Source organism: Triturus cristatus, chromosome 1_2 (assembly GCF_964204655.1).
Source record: "Triturus cristatus chromosome 1_2, aTriCri1.1, whole genome shotgun sequence".
Classification (NCBI taxonomy): domain Eukaryota; kingdom Metazoa; phylum Chordata; class Amphibia; order Caudata; family Salamandridae; genus Triturus; species Triturus cristatus.
The window spans coordinates 669601269-669625444 of NC_140580.1; the positions used below are offsets into that span (position 1 = coordinate 669601269).

At 44.5% G+C, this 24176-nt stretch overlaps 1 long non-coding RNA gene across 1 annotated transcript in view; it reads right to left on the reverse strand.

The window, feature by feature from the left end:
• The window catches only part of LOC146867832 (uncharacterized), a 162352-nt gene that overhangs the window by 118023 nt on the left and 20153 nt on the right, over positions 1–24176 (reverse strand). Inside the window, exon 2 of the long non-coding RNA XR_014966144.1 lies at positions 9529–9631. This is a non-coding gene — a long non-coding RNA (uncharacterized LOC146867832). The remainder of the gene's footprint in view (positions 1–9528; positions 9632–24176) is intronic.

Consider the following 24176-nt stretch of genomic DNA (forward strand, 5'->3'; position numbering starts at 1 on the left):
CCCTTATAAAATATGTTTTAAAAGTCCTGGTGTTGGAAAAATGGCCCAAGTAAATTTTACCATTGCAAATCCCCTGCCACATAGATTAACATGGCAAGAAGTTATTAACTAATAATTCCCGCTAGGGGAGTCATACAAATGCCATTTAGAGACTTCATAGAATGGTATTGTGAAATCCAAAATATGGTATTGTTGAATTTCTCCTAAACTGTTACAGACAAGAAGTGATAAGACTTTCTTGTCTGTAGGCCAAATTCAGCCTTCCAGTGGTCTGTCCTGATTGTTTAGAGTTAAGTGGATTAGTCAGACACCTGTGATGAGGTGATAAATAGCCCCTGGGGTTAGACAGCTCTTCTGGGAGGGCAGGATTCTGCTACATAGGAATGCCTGAGCAGGGGTAGGGGTCCTAAACCACATTCTTCAATGGAAGGAGGAGACAGATAAAAGAAGTCAGTTTCAATTTACACATCTCATCTTTGAACACAGACAGATGGTGGGAATAAGGAAGGAATGAGCAGAGGCAAGTGGGAGAGACTATGCAGAGTAACCATTCTGGGGCTGTTTTTAGTCAGCTATGCTCTCCCTGCTGGAAAATCAGCCATTATGAATTTTGGACAAAGGTGCTCTCTGGGAGAAAATAGTGCCACACTTTGGAGAATGTGGTCATACCCTGGGATGTTGCCCTGCACCTCATTGGATAGGAGTGCCCTCTTGCTTGACAACTTGGAATACGTATCTGAGAGGGGATAGCCTCTCAGATCTGCTGCTTGAAACTTAAGAAAAGGGTCCATGCTGAGGAGTTTGATAGGCACCAACCAGGCCCTGCACCCTGAAGATTGTGCCTGCTGCACAACCTGAACTACAGCCCTGTGGACCTAACTTGTTTCAAAAGGACTAAAGAGTTGACTCCATGCAAGCTACAGGTTAACAGAGCTCATCTGGAACATCACTACCAAGAAGCCTCAGCCTGGATTACTACCAATGGATTTGTAAGGGTTTTCTCCAAGTGGATTGTGGGAATTGAAGTCCCAAATGTTCAGGGACAATTGTGGAGTTTTCAGACCCTTGGAGTAAGTTGTGGACACTTTGGGACCCTTTGGGGGACTTCAGGAAGACGTTCCAGAAGTTTGGAGCAGTTTTTAGCAATTTTTGAAAAAAGCTCCATAAGTGGACCAATTTGACCAGGCCAGCCCCACCGGTGAGCCTCATCAGCGAGTCGGCCTGCAGTCCAGGTTCGACCGGCTGAAAAGATCCGGATGTCTGACTTCCAGAGTCTGACCGGGAGTAATCTAAGCCAGAGAACGCTCACCAAATCTGGTCTGGTGAAGAGCATCGAGGGGCCCACAAGAAAAAGCTCCGTAAATGTTTCTAAGTCCGAACATAGAAAAGGTGACCAGGATGAACCGCGAGAGCCAAGCAGCCCACCTTCAACCTTGAGCCAGCCTGGATACCTGATTCGTCCCACTGGAAAGCTCTGGAGGTCAGACTTCCATAGGTTTGACCGAGAGCTCATCACAAGGCAAGCCGGTGAACCCTCAACCAATCAGGACTGGCTGAGAGCTTTGAGGGACCCTGGGAAGAAAAGCTCCAGAAAAGTTTCTAAGTCAGAAGGTAAAAACTCTGACCAAAACCTACCGCGAGGGGCAGCAGCGCAGGGCTCCATTGCAGTTGCCTAAAACGTTGACTTTGACCCGGTCTAACGCGACTAGACGTACCAATCGGAGCTATAGGTTTCTATGTAATATATAGTGCTAAATTGTATGAGTTCCTGATCCCCAAGTGGTGCTACTCCGGACTAAACCCTTGCTGTGGCTCATTTGGTCTCCTTGAAGTTTTTGGGCTCTTTGCGAATGTAAATGGGCCTATTTGCATGAAGACTTTTTTGCACGTGCCAGCCGCCATCGCTAATTTCCAGACAAATCAACTTTGTGCCACAGCACCAACTACCATGGTGACTGCAAACGTGAAGTTCCAGCTCTGACTGTCTGCTATGCCGACAGTATCTTCGCACTACTTTGACAGACACCTGTGATACTGTTGCTGCTCCCCACAGCCCCTTCCACCACAAATGGAACTCTTGGTGCTTCTTAGACCTGACAGCCTTAGGGGGTCTTCCCCATAATTTTTTGCCTGTTTGCCTCCCCTTTTTGCTGATTTCTTTTTGTTGGTCTTAGGACTCTGAGCAATTTACCACTGTCACCCAGGACGTGATAATTAAATGCAACTAGTGGGTCTGCAGCACTGATTCTACCACCCACATAAGTAGCACCTTAAACATGTCTCAGACCTGCCAAGGCAGAGCCTGTGTGTGCAGTTTTACTGCCATGTTGGCTTGGCATTTAAAATCCCTTTCCAAGCCTTAAACTCCCCTTTTATTACATATAAGTCACCCCTACGGTAAGCGCTAGGTAGCCCATAGGGCAGGGAGCTGTGTAATTAAAAGGAAGGACATGTACTGCTAAGTTTAGCATCTCCTGGTAGTGAAAAACACCCAAATTCATTTTTCCCTATTGTGACTCCTACCCCTCTTATAGATTAACATTGGGAATACCTTATTACACTTATAAGCTGTAATTCCTGATTGAGAAGGAGTAGCTCTGTCATGTTTTATATAATTGGAATGGTAATAATAAATCATCTCTGCTGGCAAAGTTGAATTTATCATCACTATTTTACAAATGCCACTTTTAGAAGGATGGAATTTCTCCGCTCTTAGCTCTGTATTCCTGCACCCTGTCTCAAATACACATCTGGGGTTGGTGACAGCTGGACTTTTTGCATTCTCTCTAGACAGCCACAAACAAAGGAAGCTTAGGTGTGGCCATTCACATTCTTTTTTTTGGAGTTGGTACAGGTAAATAAAGGAGTTACTAAGTGCTGCTGGAGTGTGAGAACCCTGCGGAAAGATACATAACGGCACTATTGGTGTGTCGGAGCTCTCTCTCTCAGGAGACCCAATCAAGGTCACAAACACCAGAGGCATGCTCCACTAGTCCCAGAGACTAACCTGACGTGGGTTTGGGGTTGGAAAAAACCTGACCCAGCCCTTCATCCTGCTCCTGGTGTCGCTGATGTGTGGGGGCTGTGGCTGCAGGCTTGAGACTGAGAGGGTCCGGGCCGCGGGCTGTGGTGGTGGGCTGGCACCTTGTTCCTTGCACAGGTTCATTGGAGAGACTGCCCGGCTTGTTTGACGTACATGGCAGGTCAATCCAGTGCGGCTGCAGAGTGCACCACCAAGGATCAGAGGAGTTGCAGCTTGCAGACCGTTTCAGCGTCATCCAGATTTACAGCCTTGGTGAGACCACACCTTCCTCTGTACAAACAACAGTTCACATTGATGCTGCTCACAAAGGGTAATAAATGGAAGCAGCCAACTTGCTGCAAATATTTGCTTTTTATCAGCCCTCATTAAACAAGAGCAACCCCTGGGCAGTGGGGGCATTGGACAGGTAGTGGCATTGTCAATGGTGTTTTCAGAGTCCCTAAACACCACACTTTGCTTCTGGTCATTCTGCTTGTATATTATACCTGCTATGCCTCCTAAATCATATTCCAGAGAGGTGCCCTACTAAACACCGGTGGTGTGTTAAAATCTGGCTTATCTCAGGCTGGGGCAAAGAAGAAAATTCAACATTGAAAGGGGGACGCTAGCCCAGGCCTCAGTTCTGGAATGAACTCTGTCACTGGCAGCACTGGGACTCATTTGAGTAATGATGGACCTGTATTCCTGTTACTTCCTGTTGGATCCACTAGGAGGGACAACCCCGTCCTTTGCCACGAAGGGGTGTGTGTACCCAGGGGGAGCTCATGCCATCATACCTCTGATCTTCTACCGGCTACCTCTTCTACATTGCAGAGGACCTTGGATACATTTATTGCCCCTCTGCAATATGGTACTTCTACAATTGGAGACAGGTAGGGGTCACCTTCAAAAGGAATCTGCTATCAGGATAGAGGTCAGCTAAATGGGGTCTCTGATTGTATCAGTGGGTGCTGGGGTTCAATCCCTCTCAGTCTGATCCTGCCAGCTCAAAAGGCAAGCAGCCGCAACCAAAGGTGTTGGAAACCATAACCATACTCTGCTGGAGCCACCCAAGACTTTATTTTCTCTCTTCAACTCTGGGAGTATGAGGGAGTCAGGCTCTGATCCCGAAAATCTCATTGACGGTGGTGTGTCTGCATCCAAGTTCAAGAACAAGACCAGGATCCAGCCTTCAAAGTATCACTTAGAAAATGGGTTAGTCTCAAACAGTAAGGGGCACGAGGCAGATGATCCCTGATCCACAGCCTCCAGCATTGCAGACCTAATAACTAAAGTTGCCTCTGCATCTGACCTCAGCTTTTGTTTAAGCTCCTGTACCCACAAGGCGAGAAGCAGGAGGTCTGCCCTCTCTTCGCTCACCTCATCTTCCATCTCATTCACCACAGGTGCTACGTCGGATCCTCCTACCTTAGCTGCAATCTACACAATCTCGTATTGAAGAACAGGGAAGAGTACTGACAGGACTCACTGGCACTAAAAATGCTCACTTAAAGACACAAATAGTCCTGGGGAAGATTTTGAAGAACATGGATAGCCTCAATTTATGGCTGGGGAAAGTTGAGAAAATGCAGGAAAACCATAAAGTTACTGTTGTTGTAGTTAAGATACAGGTCTCGTGTCAGGAACCCAGATGACCATGCTTTCATCAAGAGTCGAAGACCTGGAGAATCGATCCAGCCGGATTCAAAGATCCCATTGCTATCCATTCCTTCCTCCACATGAGGGATCACTTCCACATTACCCAAGGGCCATTTTTATCTATGTGGGCAACTTCTTCTTCTGACGAGATATCTACAGAACTGCTCATCCTAGATCATCAGTCAAAGCGTCCAGAGTGGATTTCTTCATTCGTTCGGACTTTTGTCATGAAACTGTGGTTCGGCTCAGGCAATTTAGAGAGCATATCCAAGCACTTCAGAAGCTTGAGGACTCGATCTCATTACTGGAGCCAGCAATTCTGTGCATCCGATTTGAGGGACAAACCAGTTCTTGCTTTGACGCCCCAAAGGTCGAGGAGTTTTTGAATAAATGGCAAGGTGGAAATAAGGAGAATGATGGCCTCGTCTGATTATGTTTTTCTTTTCTCCTGTCTCCTTTTAATTGAAGGTAGCGATTGAGAGGCTGACCCAGATGCCATTGTTCCTGTTGTACTCTGCTCCGTCAAGCTAATCTTTACTCTACCCTTTCTCTTTCTCTCCACCATATTCCTGTCTTTTTTTCCTGTTTTCTCTCCTTTTAGTCCCTCTATGTTGCTATTCCCTTGTTTATGGGTCAGTGCCCGGGTCAGGAGACTGCTAGCTATGTTTTGCTAGAGAGTTTTTCAGGTGTTGTGTAGGCTAGTCTATGGCATTGTTTGGGATGTATTGGGCTTCTGGGCTGTCTTGGTTATGTTTCAATAGATCAGTTGTTTGTGTGCTGTATCCTTGGTCTGAGGTTCTTCAGGGGAGGGGGGGTGCTCTGCACTTGTGACTTCTCTGGTGCCAAGGGTTCTTTTTTGCTGGGGGGGTTAGCCCTCTTTATAGGCTTTGTTTCGGTGGTAGGCTGCCAGGATTGGATGTTTGTTGGGTTTAGGATTGGGTAAGGAGGGAAGTTTGGGGTCACTTTTATCTTTGTTTGGATCTTTTTACTAGGGGGCTTGGGAGGGATTCTGCTCTAAAAAATTTAAATGAAGTCCTGCGTGCGGAAAAATTGCTAGTTAACACTATCACATGCTCTTTCTGTGTCTATGGTAAAATGGAGCAAAGGAGTCTTCTATTTTATGCTCTTTATTAATGATATTCAAAAAGGTTTGAGATTGTTCTGATATATTCCTGTTTTTAACAAAAACGACTGTTGAAAGTTAATTAAGTCCAGCATCAGGCTTATTAACTGAGAGACAGCATTTTGGCAAATATCATGCATCCTGTACTGGTCAGATAGATAGGTCATTAGTTTTCACAGAGTCACATCTCATGTCTTCTTGAATATGAGAAAATGGATATCTGAAAAGTGCAGATAAAAATTAATACAAAAACCATCTGACCCGGTGCCTTACCTGTCAAAAAATGGTTAATCGCTGATTATAGTTCTTCAATATTTAGTAGTTGTTCAAAAGCAGACAGATTATTAAAAGGTGAGCTACTAATATTACGTTTTGAAAAGTAAGAGTCAGTGAGAGGCACCAAAGAGATGATCTCGGGAGAGTAGGAATTTTGATAATAATTTACAAAACAAGCTGCAATATTAGTATCACAGAACATCTTGATACCAGATTAATTATTAATAGATGTCACAGCTGATTTTTCTTTTCTGCATTTTAAATAATAAGCCAAAAGAGACTGAGACCTATTTTGCCACCATAGTATCTAGCACTCAGTTTAAGAAAAGTTCAATAAGCTTTGCCTATAAAAAATGTATTAAACAGTATCTTGGCTGCCATCAATGCATCAGATCAGCTTCATTATTTTTAGAAGTATAATAAATGTGTTCCAACATCTTTATGTTAGCTAAAATGGAAGTGGATTGTTTCTGCATTTTACTTTTTGCAGGTGATGTAATCATTAATAAAACCCTTAGAGGGTGTTAGGATTTATCCCCAATATCATTGTTTTCAAAATATTCTGCAACAAAAGTTTCATATGTAGCAAGAAAGGATTTATCAGAAAGTATAACATTCTAAAATCTTCAATGGCATTTGCAGTTATTATTCTCAAGAGTTTCCAAATCAGTCCAGAAATTAAGATGGAGTGTATCTCAGAAATAACCAAGGGGTCTATTATGATGTAGGGCGGATCGCCACAACCCGCATGGCGGTGGTGATCCGCCCTACATCATACCCCGCCCGCCACCCATTTCCCCCTGCCATATTAGTATGGCGGGGGGGACCCCGGCTGATGGAAAGACCGTCCACCGGTTTTCCGACAGTCGACCAGTCGACCGGGTTGAAAAGGGGCTGCATATGGTGGCAGTGTCTGCCGGTTACCGCCATCCATATTAGCATGAGCAGCGGTGCGGGGCTTTCCATGGTGGAGACCCCGCCATGGAAAGCCATGTGGATTTTGCTTAAGGAGGCCTGTTGCGGGCCCCCAGGTTATTGGGGGGGTGGGGTGCACATGGGGGGTACCACGGTGGCGTTGGCATCCTAATCGCCGGTGCGTGACTGCCGCACCACTGGCGGCCGGTTCCTGCACCGCTAGGGTGGCGGGCACACTAAAGTCCACTCGCCATCCTAATAGGACCCCAAGTATTTAATCAAATTTTATATACGAATATATAGTCAGTTCTGGTTTGGGAATAGTATTTTTAGAAGTGTTATGAGCTTTGTGCAGGACAAATCTAGCTGAGGAGTTTCTGTCAAGAAATGAGTCCATCAGCTGATCTCTACCTAAGAGAAAATTATCTGTAGAATGTTCAGAGATCTTTTGGGATATTGCCTTCCAATAAGTCTGGGTCAGGATGAGTAGGACCATAGACATCGTTTTTGTGAGAGTGGTGTCATCTATTTTGAGAGTAACAAAAATCCCAAAACCTCAGAATAATGTTGTTTGGAAAATTGTGATATATTTATGTGTTTGTGATAAAGTATAACCACACCATTGTTATTAGAAACAGATAGAGAAAACAAATGTTACCAACCCATTGTGGTTTTTTTTTAACATAAAAACATCCATCTCAAAAGGAGGTGCTTCTTGGAGTAATGCAAGTTGACACTTTAGCCTAGACAGATGGAGCAGGGCACATTAACTTTTAATTGGGGTTTTAAACACTTTACATTCCATGTAAGATTCATTGGCGGTGTTGATACATAGGGACTTTTGACTCTGAACAGAAGGAAAAGAGTAAGAAAAAGAGAAGAGAAAAAAAGAAAAGAGTGAACAAAGAAGATTGATAGGAAAGAAAAGACAGAATGGAGAAAAATATCCCCATCAAGTTAGCTAAAACCTGAATGGCAACACAGGTAATGAGGGCCACATATATCAATAGTGGAAATAGCGATTACCTAATTGCCATTTTCTGTGAATCAGAATTCGGTAATCGCCATGCATAATGTATGAAACCCCATGCGTTTTATTTAGTGATTCCTATTCGGTCGCAAATAGACCTATCTCATGAATATTGATTAGGGGTGGGCGGAATTTGCGAAATTCACTTCGCAAATTATCGCGAAAATGTTAAAAATCTCCGCAAACACGCGGAAAAATCGCGAAGATGCGGAAGTTTTTTTCCCGCCTGTTCGCTGTATTTTCTGCGTGGTCATGGCTCGCCAAATTACCCATGCGGTTGCTCGTGGGCGCAGCCATCTTGTTTTCACTTGTCTCGCGGTGCATGATCGCGAGAAGAAAGACGTGATCGCGCGACGAATGACGTTACTGCGGGCGCGAACTGTCGCGAGACAGCGCAAATGGCTACCAACAATCCAACATCTCGTGGAGAACGCGACCGGATCAGGAAAACTTGTCGGCGAACGCGGGGATTCAGGTAAGGCGATCGCGTGCACGTGAGAATGTATTATTTTACAGCGCGAGCAAGCAAAAAATTTCCGGTAAAATGCGGATTGCGGAAATTTTGAAATTTTCGCACTCTCCGCGGAATGCGAAAATGTCAAATTATCGCAATTTCCGCGAGCGGAACGGAATTTTAGCCCAGGCCTAATATTGATGAGGTAGGTCGCAATTTACGACCCATTGGGAATCGCTAAAGTATTGGGGATGGTGTCCTGCTGAGGTTAGCAGACCACCATGTCCATGATTGCTTTTAAATAAAGCAATCATTTTTGTTTTAAATGCAGCCCATTTTCTTTAAAGGAAATCAGGTTGCGTTTAAAAAGGAAAATTAAAACTATTCTTTTAATTTTTTAAGAGCAAGCAGTGGTCCATGGAATCACTGCCTGCTCTGAAAGAAAATGTTTTCACTACCAATCTCAAAGGGGAAGAGGTCACTTTAGGACCCCTTCCCATTTGCGAATGAGTTACCACCTACTTTAAGTAGGTGGAAAAATGCTAATGTTTGTGACCACATTTTGGTCGTAAAACATTCTTACATACTGCTGCAATTCAGTAATAGGAAGAGATGTCCTCAACACATCCCTTCCTAATACAAAATCAGTATGTAGTCGCAATTCCAAATTGTGATTCGGTAACATGTTACTGAATCGCAAATTGGAATTCATGCATACCAAAATGCATTTTACCAATCGCAACCACCCTGATTCTACTAATCGGGCCATTTGCGATCTGTAAAATGCATGATGCATGTGGTCCTGAGTACCTTAATTGCAAGTGAAACCATAACATTGGGAAGGGAAAGCCCCAAAAGATTTTGGAGCTGCTGAACACCTAAAGCAGATGAACTGGTCTTGACTCCAAGTAAAATAAAAGGCAAATGCGTCAAATGAAATTGAGATAACATAAAGTGACACGTATGCAAAAAAAACAGATTTGACCCAATAAACATAAGAATCACAGAAATTACACATAAAATATTATTACAATAGACTGTAGACTTACCATTTAATGTTAGAGGCTAACGTCGGTGGGTATCTGCACATTGACAACAAAAAGGACTCGAAGTCTGAAGACAGATAAAGGGAATCCACACAAAAGTCCACTACTGTAACAAAAAGGGAAATAGAAACAAAAATGGAGTTAATGGAAAACCAATTAATGACAACCCTAAGAAAGAAATAACATATTAGTTATCATTAAAACAAATGATGAACATGAAAAAAGAATGTTATATAGTATTCCATATCCTCAGATCTATGTTGTCTGATGAAGTCTTGCAATCAAACAGGGTCTTCAAAGGTGTATGTTTTACCTATGTAGATGAACTTGAACGAATAAATATTTAACTGGGGATGGAAAGCAAGGAATTCCTTCCTTCTAGCAGCTGTAGGGTGGTGACATCCTGCAAGACAATACCTTTATTCCCTTACTATTGAACATTTCCAATCTTTTTTGCATCTGAAAGGACGTGCATCAGTTCAGTGAACTATAAGAAGAGAATAATAATACCCCTGAATCTCATTAGAAAGGCAGAAGATATTTAAGGACCCAGACGATGTGTTCTTTGGATGCTGAGAGCCATTAGAGCTATTAAATGAACAATTCAAGAGAGGGCCTTTCGTAGTAATGAAATCATGTTGGAACCCTTAGAACCCTCTAATATACCACAACGTCTGAGATTGTTCCTCCTATTTCCATTTTCCAAATCTTCTGTTGATTTTTTAAAGTTGTTCAGTGTCTTGTGCCATTCAGGAGGCATGTCATAGAGATTCTTCAATGTCGCTCACCCTTTGTTCAATGGCGGAGATCCCCTGATTGCGAGATTACCATCTCTCTTCAATGCATTGAGGAGAAACATTAGTTTCAACCACGAAAGGCTTCAGGGCTCTTATTTCTTCCATAACGTCATCTAAAGTCAGAGAAGGAGGCGATTTCGAATTAGAATCTCAATCCGGTTTGTGTCTTTTAACAAAGGTTGAACTAGTGGATTTTCTCAAGAAAGCTCCTGAGGCTTGTGAAGAGACAGATAAATGGCCTCCCAAAGTCAGTTCTTCCCTCCATGGGAGCTGGAGGAGTGCTATAAACAGGATATTTTAAAGTTTGGATAAGATTTGCTGATCTAAAGGAGAAATATGATTTATTACCACTCATCACTTTTCGTGATCTCCCCCTAAAATGTCCAATAGCTGTTCCAGAATTAGGTGGATAGAAGAACCCACAAACAACCAAGATTATTAAATAATTCATATTGAATACACCAGAATGCTTTGTCAGCAATAGTAAGAGACACAGTTATATGAAATAAAAAATATCCTGGCATCAGTATACTGTGCAAAGACCCCACTTATGCTACCGTAATGAAGGTAAGTGCAGACTACTGTAGATCAGCTGGATGATCAATTAAGAGCCAGTAAATGACACTTTAGAGCAATTCCCCTATGTGGGAAGCATTGTTGTTTTTAAGACTAGCAAGGTAATATACTGGTGTAGTAGAGAATAAACTAGTAATGTTAATAAGGGCAATTAACTTTGTCTGGAAACTGAACATCATGAGGCCTTGCAAAGTATGTGAGAAAATTACCTCAGTACTTCAAAAAATGGCATCATGAAGCTTGTACCTCGGAACTAATGGTCTGCTGGGGCAGTTTTTACTCTTGTTTTGCCTGATATTGCTGCAAGCAGTGACTACAGCAAACACAAATGCATTCAATCTCCATCTATAGTTTGTTTTTACAAGTTCAAAACCGCACTAATTTGCAAATGTGGGCCAGTTTTTCAGATATGTGGTCCGCTAATGGGGGGGAGCACTTTTATTTCAGTGCCCTAGCCTATTTTTTGTCCCAGTCTGACCGTGGATGGAGCACACCCATATTTAATGAGGGTACGTGTAGCTCAAAGGGTTTTTTCCTGGGGAGAAAGTAAAACATTTTTTTAAGTTATGCATATGTTAGGCAGAATGATTAGACCACCATTCATTCCATTCTGACAAGCTTTTAATGTTTTGTCTGGATAAAAGTGGCTGAAAAACGAGTAACCTGACAAGGTGATCGGTAGTAGGAACCCATAATATGTTTAGGAAGCAACACGAACTAGGACTGCATGCCCGCTATGTAGATACGTTTCCTATGACACTGCAGTAAATGTACCTCAGGTGAAGCCGTACACTGCACACCGGTATTTCTACCTACCAATGAACAGACCCAAAGATGAAGAAAATCACATGAAGTAGAGAAGGACTGGACGTTTTTTAGGTAACACTCAGCAAACACTAAGCAGAGGACATAAGTGTGTCGTGGCCCACATTGAACATTTTGGGGTCAATGCCTGTTGACCGGCGCCCCCCGCGCCTAGAGGAGGGGCGCCCTTAGTAGCACCACGGGACTGGGCCTCCTTCGGGGCCAAAAAGGGGGCTGGATGAGGTGATGTCATCGGGATGCGTTGGGAGGCTATGTAAGGCCGCGCCCCGCGATCGTCAGCCTCTTTGTCCCCTTGGACCTCCGGCAAGCTGCAGAGGCGCATCGTCGATGAGGAGAGATTTCGAGTCGGCGGTGTGCTGAGTGTGGCACAGGAGGTTTGAGGGGGCCTAGGCGTAGCTCGTCCACATGGGTTTATTTAGATTTAAGATCCATGCCGATCGTGTCTTTCATAAATTTCCTTTTAGAGTGCGTCCCGCTGCCATATGCGGGGGACGCGCCTTTGTGTTCGTGCGTATGTCCCTTGGAGGGCCGCATGGTTACCCCCAGGGAAGCCGCAGGAGCATCGTTAAGGATTGTGGCATGGGGTTCTAGAAGGCCGTAGGGTAGCGGTGATACAAGGTTAGCTAGTTTGTTAGCTCAATTGAGTAATTACGTACGTAACCGTTGTTTGTTTGATTGATCTTGCGGACATGCCTGATTGTGGTCGGCGCGCGGGGGTGTCTGCTTTTCTCGGTTGTTCAGTCGGGCGCGCATCGAGGTATAGTTGGGTTGGTTACAGAGTGCCAGCATCGTGGACCAGTCACGTCTTTGTCGCCCAGCTCACACAGGATTTTTGAGGTAATGCAGAGAGGGGAATACAGAAGTAGGCATACGCTTCACACAGACGTGCCAACACTCCCGATTCGGGCGGGAGACTGCCGATTTCGGGGCTGGTCTCCCGCCTCCCGATTTAAGCGTCCAGAAGCCAGGTTCCTCGGGGTTTCAGCCGGCTGGGCTTGGTGTTGTGTGGCGTGCTGATTGTTTCAACAATAGTCAGATGGCTGCCATTGCGCTCCATGCTTCTGAAAGATAAAAAAAAAAAAAAAGTGTGCATTTAGTTTCGAATGTCCGATCCTGCAGCACACTTCGGGGCCCGCGCATGGCAGTGGCCCGATTCGGGGACCCATTCTCCCGATATTTTCTAAAAGTCTCCCGCTTTGCTCTTCTGGAATGTTCGCAGGTATGGCTTCACATTGTGTTGCAGGCCTGCCAGAGACGGATTGTCCAATGCGCCCGCCTCCCATTCTTCTGTGCGAGGCCCGATTATTGCCAGCCACAGCACTGCTTCCTCGCTGGGCCTTTTCAGCCAATTTATGTGATAGCAGCAGGAGCCATTAAAATTGAAGTTTTGAAAAACAAAGCAAAGGTGCAACGTAGGTGCGCGGTGCTGCATTTGCCAGTGCGGCATGCCTTAATTAACTCTTACAGGAGTTAATGGACATGCCAGAGGAAACCCAGTTTGTCCGCCCACCACTGCAATCTGCAGATGAAAGTGGTGACTGGCAGAACCCATTTATCGTTATGCGCATCTCTTCCCTCCCACCACAATTCAAGACGATCTGCGGGAAGAGTTTTGACCACTGTCGGGAGGTAGACCGCGACAGATCTGACAAGCAGGGTGGCTGCTTTAAGTTGGGTTTGTGTATAATTGGTGCAGGAGCTGTTCTGCTGGTGGGCGAGCATCGTGTGCAAGCCTGGCCGGCATGGTGGACACAAGTAGGTGTTGCTCGAATGCTATCGCTCAATAGTTGTGATTTATCGACTACTGAGATGGGAGTTAACTAAAAGCATTAAAATTGTTGACCTTTCTGTTGTATGCATCATACCTGGATTGAAATGTCCTGTTGCAATGGCACGGTGATTATTCCTGTAGTGGAGGTGCATGCTCTTTTGAGCACGTGTTGGTGGATGTGCCTGGTACACCCTCCAGCGGTGATGTGAAGGGACGCACGTTCAAATTGACATGGTGAGTATTGATATAGCTACAAGTGCTGGTATTTGATTTCTGAGAGGCTGGAGGGAGGGGCTGCATGGCTGCTTACTAGATCTTCTTTGCAAGACGAGGCGCTGCCTTCTTTCGTGGGTTGTCTCGGAGAATTCAAATTATCACAGTTTGTTTTGATTGGAGACAGTTGCATTGATAGAGAAACAGGAAAGCTGTTTGTCATGTTGCAGAGGAATTGTTAATGGCAGTGTTGTCCTGTTTCACAGCTTAGTCACCTTGTCCATTTGCTGCGTGTTGTCCATGGACTGTCCATGGCTGCTGAGGGGCCAGAGTGTGTGTGTTTTCTCAATTGGTGTGTAAAGTGGAATATTTACAGGACGACCACAGTCTTTAGATGCAGTCTTTCCTTTGCACAAGTGCGATGTGGTTCTCACAACACCTTTTTAAACAAGCACTGACATCCCCTATACGCAGGTTTTCTCAACCTGTGGTTTAAAGTTGACAAAGTGAGCAGAGTGGGTTTAATGGCCAGGCGCACATTGTGGGGTAGTTCATAGGGGCGGCACGGATGGTTTATCCCCCGGTTTATGTAAGTTTTCCCGAGCTTTGGGGCGACGATGCAGTCCGTCGGCCACGTGGTGGAGTAGGTAGCCATGGTTGCGAGCCTCGTGGTCGCGTCCAATATTTTCTATGGGCAATTATGTTATTCTCCCTGCCTTGTGTGCTAATGTAAAAGCGGCAATATGTAAAGCGCTCCCATACCTTCGGGACCATGGCGCACTGTTTCTCCTGTGGGCCGTTCGTGTTGACCGCAGATCATCGGGGCGCGCTTTCGCCCCCTCCCCAACGCAGCAGAGCGGTTTGCAGCTTTATGGACTATGGACGGACTTCTGTGTAAGTTAAGCAGGGTTGTGCCCGGTTAGTACCTGGACAGGAGGCCTGTGGTGTATCTCCGTGCCGCTGCAACCTGGCTACGGTTTTAGGGTAATGATGTGAAAATAGGCAGCTTTGAATACATGGGGGTTGCACCAATTTTTTGCGGATCTCGAAAATTTGGTGAGTCGGGAAAGCGTAGCTTTCGACTTGCATGCTAGGTAATACGGTGCAAATTTTTTAGGCTACCATGGGGGAATAATGCGGGGATTACACCCTTCGTGACTGCTCCCCATAGCGTTATTATAGGTAATTTGCCTTCAGATCAGTGACAGTGTACACCCTTTGCTATTGTTTTACAAAGCTCTATTATATGTCATTTGTCTTCAGAATGGTGACCACCTGAGGTTAGTAGGGCGATCTAGGTTAAGCAACGAAAATCTAAGCAACAAAAATCGCTAAGGGGTACAGTTGGGTTAAACTTTGAACATATGCATTTGTCACGTATCTTTATGCCCGGAATATAAAAATAGAACTCATGCCTAGCCTTAATTACGGTTACCTATGATTCGAGGTAACCAATGGTTAGTGGAATGGGGGGGATCCCTGTTTTTAGGGTGCGGCACTAGGGGGTTGGCGTACTTAGCTCTGTGTTGCACTTTCCATCTGCGGGCTTATTACATCATAATTACAGTTACCTGTGGTGCGGCACAGGGCCATCCCCATTTTTTGGTGTGCGTCATTAAGGCAGCTCTTGTACTTGGCTCTCAGTTGCACTTACCATCCACATGATTGGGATGTTTGGACGAAAGCTTAGACAAGACAGTTGTTGATGCCCTCTCTTGTGGTAAATTACCAGCATATAGAGCACTATAGCCGCAAGCAGATGGCCAGAACCCCAGCTTTAATACTCTTATCGCAGAACATCGCAAACCACATCTAAAGCTGCTGTGGCAAGGCTTGCGCTTGACGCTACCAGCGTCACTTCGGTGGCAGGGGGACAATTCCCCCCCCCTTTTTTCTAGGGAAAGGGTAAGGGGTAGTCAATGACCAGATCATCTCCCCAGGGTACAAGGCTAAATACCTATGCATTTCACTATCCAGTGGAGGTAGTAAGGAGGTTACAATTTAGGGTAAAGCGTCCCAAATAACGTATAGAAAAGGATAGGTGGCATAATCCCTGGGATTCATTTGTGACATAAACCATAGTCAATGTGGAGAATTGTGCCAATAGTCCTTAGTGAGGACTGAGCGTGTGCAACACAATTCACAGGGAGTGAGCCTTGGGAAGGAATTCCATTTTAAAAGCTCACATCAAAAAAAAAAATGTGGAGATTCATTGGATCTGGCTTAATTGCCAAATATTTCGGTGCAGATCTTCTCCTTTTCTTTCAGCTACAGCAGTCTATCGTAAGGGACTTAGGGTGTACATTACAATTCACAAAGAGGTGGCCTTTGGGAATAGAAGGAATATCAAAACTCATCCCAATAACAGGTGGCAATTTATTGGTGATGTAATCCACAGGTAAAGTGGGGAAGGGTGTCAGCAGACCATAGTGAGGTATTATGGTGTTCAACACAAGTAACGGAGTACAACACAAGTAACGGAGTGGACTTGGGGAAGGAAATGCTGAGTGGCCAAATATTTGTATGCAGAGCTTCTCATTTCCTTCTAAGCGTCAGCTATCCTTGGGGAGGACTTGTGGTGTGCAGCACAATTATCACGGAATGGGCCTTGGGAAAGAAATGCATTTTTAAAGTGCAACCTAATAACGGGGGGCAATTTATTTGTGGTTTAATCCCCGGGCAAAGGGATTGGCTACCAAATCAACCATCATTAGGGTTGCTTTACTCGATGCCCCTTTTTTCCTTTCCTTTTACGTGTCAACAGTTTTAGTGAGGACTAATGGTGAGTAACACAATTAACATGCAGTAGGCAGAGTACAGAGGGCAGTAGTGCAGAAGTACAGGCCAGGAAAAGAACGGCAGAAGAGAGGCTTTTGAAGAACACGAAACAGGCAGCATAGCTGAGTAGTTGCTATGCACAAGGGGGTGCCGGGTTGGTAAAGAGACTATGGCTGCTGTCAGCAGGTGAGGGCATTGGGAGCCCGGGGGCTGGCTGAAGGAAAAGAGGATTGTCATGCTGGGGGCATGGACATGGTATTCTTACCGGGGCCGCCTGCAGTTCTTCTGTGGGATTCGAGCTGCTGGGAGGTGGGTCGATTGGAGGTCCTAGGACACTAGTTTCTTTTGGGATGGAAGTGGATATCTTAAGGTAAACCGGGAGATAGTGTAATGGGGGCCTTCCCAACCCAATGGGCACTATTAGAGGTTCTTGCTAGTTGCCAAGACATAATTGTATAAAGCATTCTTGGCCCAGGTAATTTATCACAAGGTGGTAAGAGGGTTCGGTATTACGCCATTGCTTAATGACCAATGGTCCGAAAGGAGTTCTTTATATGTGGTCGGTAGTAATTCCGCAGGCAGTATAGATTAAGTGGGCTCCAGTTAAGGCCTTGGACAGGGTGGCAAAGAAGCTGATCTAGGCGAGCAGTAATACCTCAGATGCCCAGAGGAAAGTAATGAGGGTTGCGCTAGCAGGAATTTATCGGAGGTCCTGGGGTAGTAGTTCCCTTTGGGATACAGGATGGTGAAAATACAGCTCGTCATAGGTTCCGGGCAGACGGGCATGGATTCCTTCAAGGAAAACGGGAGATAGTGTGAACTGGGGGCCTTCACAACTCTAGGGCCAAGGAGAGGGTGCAGGTAATTTATCACAGGACTTCCCAGATAATAAAAGAGCGGTGGCATCAAGTTGGAGGGCATATGTTGGTAGAAGGGCAGTAGCTCGTTATACGAGCAATGCTAGGGGCTATTGTGGAGCACAGTTAGCGCAGGGGGGGAGGGAGGGCGAGCGCGCCAGGGAGCGTCTCGCCCTATGGCGGTACAGCAACTGGATGGACCCAGGAGGGGGTAGGAGCCACGTGTGCAGAGGGTAGGCGGAAAGGGGGGACTGTCCTGCTGGTGGTCCTGGACTCTTCTGCCCTAACCCACAACGTATGGACTGAGGGGAACCTTGGGGAGGCTGCCTGAGTGCAGGTACCCCGGTGGGCATGCCAGCGTGCCATGCGGGGCCCTGGTTTTCAAGTAGTGCAACTGTTTGCTGGAGCGCGTTGGGGCCTGCTGGCACAACGTGCACAGCAGAGGGGGGACTTGATGGGCCGGGACGGCCAAGTTCAAGTGTATGGCCAAGTTCAAGAGTTCAAATGTAATGTGGTGCATATCTTATTTACTGCCTTTGACAGGTCAAGACCACTAAAGTGTACGGCCAAGCTCAAGTTCAAGTGTAATGTCGTGCCTAATTGCCTTGCAGCCTTCATCATGTGTATTCTCGTGTTGGTCACTGGTGAATTACCTGTTCCGTGAATAAAAAGGCTACGCCGTGAACAACACGCTCTGATTCTGAGAGTTCTTGGACAATTGGGAGGAGTGAATGTCACGTTGTGCGCATACTATTGCATGTCACTCTACTGCACACACTCTGATTATTTTTCAAAATTACTGGGTAAGGTGCTTTAATAAAACTCCTATCCTGTGCACACACTTACCCCACAACTATGCACAAGTTTGTGAATCACACAACCTATATAGGTGTCAATTATGACTTATTGGCAGGCCTGGATTAAAATCCAAAATAGGCCTGGGCACCAAAGTAAACAGGGTGATCCTTAGCTAATCAGATATTCAAAAAAATAGACCCACAATTGCAAAGCGAAGCAGTTTTGAACTTGTAAAAAGACACTGTGCTGGTATTTTGCAAAGTATGGAAGACTGCATGGATCTGTGCCCACTGCAGGAGATGTTTGTGGTACTATGATGGAAAACAACAGTAAAATTCGGCACACCAGACCATAAAGTATCCCACAAACAGCCTAAAAAGAGGCCAACACACTGACTTGTCAGACGGCCTCTTCTGGCTGCGCTACACTGCTCTACAGGCCAGTCCAACCTTGCTTATTGACGTATCAGGCACTTGGGGTCTTATTTACAAGCCCCTTTCACCCCCAGTGAGTCACTTTTAATATGGGAAAATGTGACATAGCGGCGCCACAAGAGGCTTGTGAATCAGACTTTGTAGGGCCTCATTTATGAGTTTATTGCCATAGGGCAGTGCAAAAGGCCTTTGCTACTGGGCTGACCTACGGCCAAAAAAAACATATATGAGGCCTGGAGTGTTTAACTAGATTCTGCTGACACAGCAGACAACGTTACGCCTGCCATTTTACTCTACAGAAGTCTAACATTGGATTTTGAATTATTTGGTCATGTCTATGGAATTTAAAAGCCGAAGGTAACTGCGTACTAATGGGCTCAGCTGCTCACCCACTGAGCAGAAAAACGTTCAGAAACATGGAAGGAAACAAAGGCGGGAAACAAATATTTCTCCCATATCATCCAAAAAATGGAAGCACACTGAAATATACCATGCATGGACAATACGGACGCCATCCTCCGGCAGCCTTCGAAAGGCGGTGGCCTTATGCATCTCAGCAGGCGCCTTCGAAGACATAGACACCAAGTGAAATCTGCACATTATGCATGCACAGCGTCTCGAAATGTATCGAGGTGATTAGAGATGCCACGGCAGACTTGATTAAACACAGTACGCTCCCGCGTGTTCTCTGTATTGATTATGATGAATTATTATGTCCACGTAATTGATTTTTATTTGTTACTGTAACTGATCTAATGAAGTGTATTATGTTAATTTTCTGAAACTGTACCGGGAAACAGTTATATTCATCAGTAGTTTGTTTCCCAACTCGCATTTGTGGAGGTCAGAGCTGCCAAATGGTTGGATATGTCGCTGAAAATCATGTTTACAAATATCATGTTCTCACCTATTTTTTCACGTGAATTTCAGAATTAAATGTACATAATTAAAGGTCGACAAAAGTGCATACGTTTCCCTTATTTGAAGTCCAGGTTAGTATCTGTCTCCTCATCTGTTTATTAAATAATAGTCATGAGCATAGGGCAACAGGAGTATACTTCTAACCGTAATTTGCATACCTACATGGTTCAATTAAAATGTCTAACGCTTGATGGGAATCGGTAAATGGAGAATCACTACGAGCTTTCACTTTTTGATTTCACTGGTGATTAGTTGCATTCATTTAATTAATATTGACTATTTCCATAGTGTACACCACAATGTGGAGGTGTGCACTCTAGACATAGAGGCGATTGTTGCCTCTCAAACAATAAATAGGAGGCTCGTTTTTGGTCATAGTTATTTTTGGGGATCGTACTGCACCTAGTAAAGTAAGATACCCCTGGGAGCAGTTTTTTTATGGGGTGCACTAGAAGATACTCTGAGTTCCACACTTTGGGCAGGGATAATATCTGTTTGGGTACCTTTTCTTAAAGGGGACATCAAGTATTTAACATTCACCAATGATAGTAATTCTAGAATGGTTTATTGTTTGATGACGTCAGCTACTGTTTTGAGACGTATTGTAACATCATTCACCGGATAGCTCTTTTAACATCATAGACAACCCACTGTCCGCAATACTAGCTGTACAGACCTAAGACAATTTCTTACGCTCTGCTTTTCGATGTGCTCTCATGTCTACTTCTAGTATTTTAAAGTAAGAGGCAACATTGTTACCGTCTCAATTTCTCGTTATCATTTTTTTCGAACTCGGGCCATGGCCATAGTTTTACTGGGTGTGCGCATAATTAATAACAAATGGTGCCATTTACAAGCGTATTATGCCCTTGGCTCCGCTATATGGACTCTTTAAGTACTCTGACACTTTCTAGCCTGTCAGGCACTCGTATCTTCTGACCAGACCCAGGGCAATGGGAAACATTCTTGTGAATGATCTTTTCTACTGTTGAGAAAGCTTACTCATTTTTTCCCTCTAGCTCTGTTTCATTAGACATTGTAGGGCATATTATCAAGAACGGTGTAAAAATTATCGCCGCTTTAGTGGCAGAAAACTGCCGCTAAAGCGGCGATAATGGGCTTGATAATATGCCCTTGAGAATTCCAATAGAAGCCCAGGTTCACACCAGAACATGGGTTTCCATTGGAATTTTCAAGGGCATATTATCAAGCCCATTATCGCCGCTTTAGCGGCAGTTTTCTGCCGCTAAAGCAGAAATAATTTTAACACCGTTCTTGATTATATGCCCCGGTCACTTTTGCCCTGCACTATACCCATTTTATCATACTTTGGAAATATTTGGTTGACCAAGTTAGTTCATCTCTTAACAGGATTCATTCCTTCATTCTGTTCTACCTGACGACGAGATGGCCGGCACTTAATGTGAAAAACAGTGTGAAAAATGGTTATGTAAAATAACAAAATATTTTAAAACATGATTGTGGAGTACACTGATAATACCTAATCATATTGGTCACCAACCCAACATCCAGAGTGAGAATCTAATATTGAGATTTAGGTTTTCGAATCCATACTATGATGACAACTTCTTTCCCAGGAGAAGAACCATCTATAACCTGACAGCTTGGACCTGGTAATTCCGATCCAGGGAGAACTTAGCCTGGCAGTTCAGGCTGGACTGTTCCCATGAGGCTCAGGGTCAAGACTGATTTGCATATGGCTGAGTTCAAACTAGGGTGGCGAAGTGAGCTAAAGAACGATGATGGATTCAACCCAGATCTGTGACTAGGGGTGGGTGTCTGAAAAGTTTCAGTGCTCCGTCCATCATCTCCTTCTTTTTGCTTTGTTTGCCCTAAGTTGGCACGGTATGCCCAGACATGGGCCCCTTGCTCTATTTTGCCTCTGGATTCAAGCTAGCCTGGCTGTTGAGGGGTGTTACCCCAAAACTGATCCCATGATTCTTGTTTCCGGTCCAGGGAGGACCTGGCCTGGAAGTTCGGGCTGGACTCTTCCCATGAGGCACAGAGTCAAGACTGATTTGCATATGGCTGGGTCCAAACTGGGGTGGTGAAGTGAGCTAAAGAATGATGAAGGATTCAACCCAGACCTGTGACTGGGGGTTAGTGTTTGAAAAGTTTCAGCACTCCGTCCATCATCTCCTAGTGTTTGCATCTTTTGACCAGACCCAGGGAAATGGGAAACATTCTTGTGAATGGTCTTTTCTACTGTTAAGGAAGCTCACTAATTTTTCCCCCCTGGCTCTGTTTCATTAAACAGTGTCACTTTTGCCCTGCACTGTACCCATTTTATCATACTTTGGAAATACTTGGTTGACCAAGTTAGTTCATCTCTGAACAGGATTCACTCCTTCATTCATTCTGATCTAACTGCTGACGAGATGGCCAGCACCTAATGTGAATAACGTTGTGAAAAACGGTTATGTAAAGACATTACAAAACATAATAGCTGAGTGAACTGATAATACCTAATCATATTGGTCACCAACCCAACATCCAGAGTAAAAATCAAAAATTGAGATTTAGGGGCATATGTATCAAAATCTCCATTTGCGATTCACAAATAGCGATTTTTTGAGAATCGCTATTTGAGAATTGCAAAACGGGGTGTATTTAAAAATTCGCACATATTTTGCGAATTCTTAAAATTCCTTAATTGCGATTAGCAAATTGCGAAATCACAATTAAGGAATACCTCCCCATTCATTCCTATGGGCCAGGAGGCCCATAGCAATGAATGGGAAGTCTTTCTCAAATTGCGAATCGCAATTTACTAATCGCAAATTGAGAATAATTTCAAAGGTGCAAGGGTGTCATGATTATTTTGCTATATTGTGATATGTTTTACAGCAGATAAGGTACTGATGCAGATTGGGTGTTGAGAAAATAAAATTATGTTTGACCGATAATTGCACATTGCACTTCACACATCATTCTGTACTGTTTGGCTGACGTTTTCACCCAGAAGTAGTTGTCCGCCATAGGTGCTGATAACCCTATGTAAAGTTTCCTGTTTGAACTACACGGCATGTGGACAAGACCCGTAAGGGCCGAAACGAGTAATGTCTTTTCCTGCTTTTCAGTGAAATAAAGAATAAGCAACAGTGGTCCCTTGTGGCTCACTTTTTCCTGGACCGCCGGAGGGATGGAGAGTTACATGCTATTTGATAGATTTGTGAGGCATCCGCTACCCTAAGACCATATCACAGTGCTGGGAGTCCAGTTTGCCTCTGAAGGAGTATACGGAATGTGTATACACATACACACACACAGGCAATAAAGTACAACCCCCCAGCCTCACATTATAAGGATATTGCAAGTCACAGAGGAGCTTCACCACCATATACAGAAATTAGGCTGACTTCCTTTAAAAGGCCATAGAACTCCGAGAACACTTACAATATCCTAACATTGTACCGAGGGGGTACTTTATTCCTTATAATGCATGGTCACACCATCACCCTTCTCACAAACTATTAAAATCTCTGATATGTTAGTATGAAAGCAATAGAATGTTTTCAGACATAAAGAATAAAGTACCTAATTAAACACACCATAAAGCAGTTATATATTCAGTTCACAAAGATATCAGATCAGTTTAATCCAAGTCAGAAATTAAAATAAAATTATAGCTCAGAATGAGTAGAAAAATGCATAACAATTCTGCCTTTTTTAGTCTCGCCTGACCCAGCGTTTGCGCTGGTCTGGCCGAGACTTTAAGTAAGGGCTTCAAAAAATGCTACCGCCGGCTACAGCTTGCAGTGCATGTGTGCGGACGCACACTTGAGCAGAGGTGCCATATGGCGTGATTACTGCTGCACGCGCACCACTCGCGCACATGCACTGCAAGCTGTGGCCGGCGGTAGCATTTTTCCCCCGCGATCACTTTCGCTTTGCCGCGCAGCATGCTTTTCTCGCGCGCTTGTTTGTGTTGTGGGACCTCTGGGAACCTTCATTATACTGCAGCGTTATTAGCACTGTTCACATCGCCTGACACTCGCACAAAGAATGTGCGGCCAGCCTTGTGTTTGCTTGGCTTTTCATATACAATGTTCACAGATGAACTCTGACCAGTGATCTGCCGTAGGGTAGCTGAATGTGACGCTCCACATACAACAGAGACACGAGCACACAAGAGTGCACATTTGTAACTTCCCATTTGTATGCAATACAACGCTGCACTGTTTGTCCGCCACAACCGGGCTACTCACTCCATTTGCACAACAGAAGTGAATGTAAACATGTTCTGTTATGACAAGTTCGGTGAAAATGTACTATAGGCAGTAATTCATGGTTCTCAGGTTAACAGTTTAAAAAAAAAAGCATGATAGAAGAATAGGTTCATCATGCCAAGGGGATACCTTTCTCAAACGTCTTTTGGAAGCACTGGAAACCAGCATTTATTTTTCTCTGTACAGTAATAAAGAGGGTTAGGCAAACCTACAACTTTTTAAGTACATTTAAACTAATTTTTGGAGAAATTAGGGGGGCATATCAACAACAACCGGCGATAATTATCGCTGAGCGCACTTAGCGCTCGGATAATTATCGCCGGCTAGTGCCTATTTTTAGCGCTGAGATAGCGTGCTATTAGCAACGCTAATCTCGTCAGCGATAAAAATCCTAGCGCTAACTGGCTAACGTGAGATTATCGCTGGAAACC